At 37.8% G+C, this 802-nt stretch overlaps 1 protein-coding gene across 1 annotated transcript in view; it reads left to right on the forward strand.

The window, feature by feature from the left end:
- LOC100542775 (alpha-2-macroglobulin-like protein 1) overlaps positions 1-802 on the forward strand; it is a 37,302-nt gene that overhangs the window by 18,362 nt on the left and 18,138 nt on the right.

The following is an 802-nucleotide window of genomic DNA, read 5'->3' on the forward strand; positions in this document are numbered from 1 at the left end:
TTGGATATACTAGACAAAGTGAATGCCAAGTATTATTTGTGCTGATATTTCTTTGTTTTCTTGCTTTCCTAGATTTATGCGCTCTTTCCGTCTATTTATAACTCCGGGTATCCTCATCAAGTGTCTGAAGATGACAATTCATGCAGGTTCCAAAATTCTGATCAGCCTGATGTGTTTACAGCATTCAGGGTAAAAATAGTTGATTTGTAATTCACAAATTGAGGAAAGTATGGCCTTCTGATTTCATCAATAATGTAGAAACATCATCACAGATAGTAGAGGAAACAAGGTCCGTTTAGGCACTTATGATCCGTTTGTTCTTTGAATAAACTACTTTAAATTGCTGGCCAAGGGGAAATTGTTATGCGATTACTGCATTTTTATTGCATGATTGGCAGGATGCCAAGTATTATTGGTTACTTCAATTGCATTTCACATAGTATGTGTAATCTCCATCTCATGAGCAACCTGGGTTGCCCAAGATTAATCTGGTAGGAATTTCACTTTGCAAGCTGAGAAGGCACAGTGCCTAAATAACCATGCATTTGAAAAAGAAGAAACTTTTCTACCTTGGCCTGATGAATTTACATGGAAGACCTTGTTTGCTCACTTCTGAGGATCTGAATGACTCTCTCCTAAATCCAAGCCAAAGGATAGCTGAGTTCCTATGCATAAGGGGAGAATAAGGCACAGGATAAAGGGCAAAGAAGATAGGAGAAGAATCTAGTGCTTCAGTTTCTTTTTCCTACAGGAAATGGGATTGAAAATTATGTCCAACATCAATATCAGGAAACCAAGACTG

Source organism: Meleagris gallopavo, chromosome 1 (genome assembly GCF_000146605.3).
Source record: "Meleagris gallopavo isolate NT-WF06-2002-E0010 breed Aviagen turkey brand Nicholas breeding stock chromosome 1, Turkey_5.1, whole genome shotgun sequence".
Lineage (NCBI taxonomy): Eukaryota > Metazoa > Chordata > Aves > Galliformes > Phasianidae > Meleagris > Meleagris gallopavo.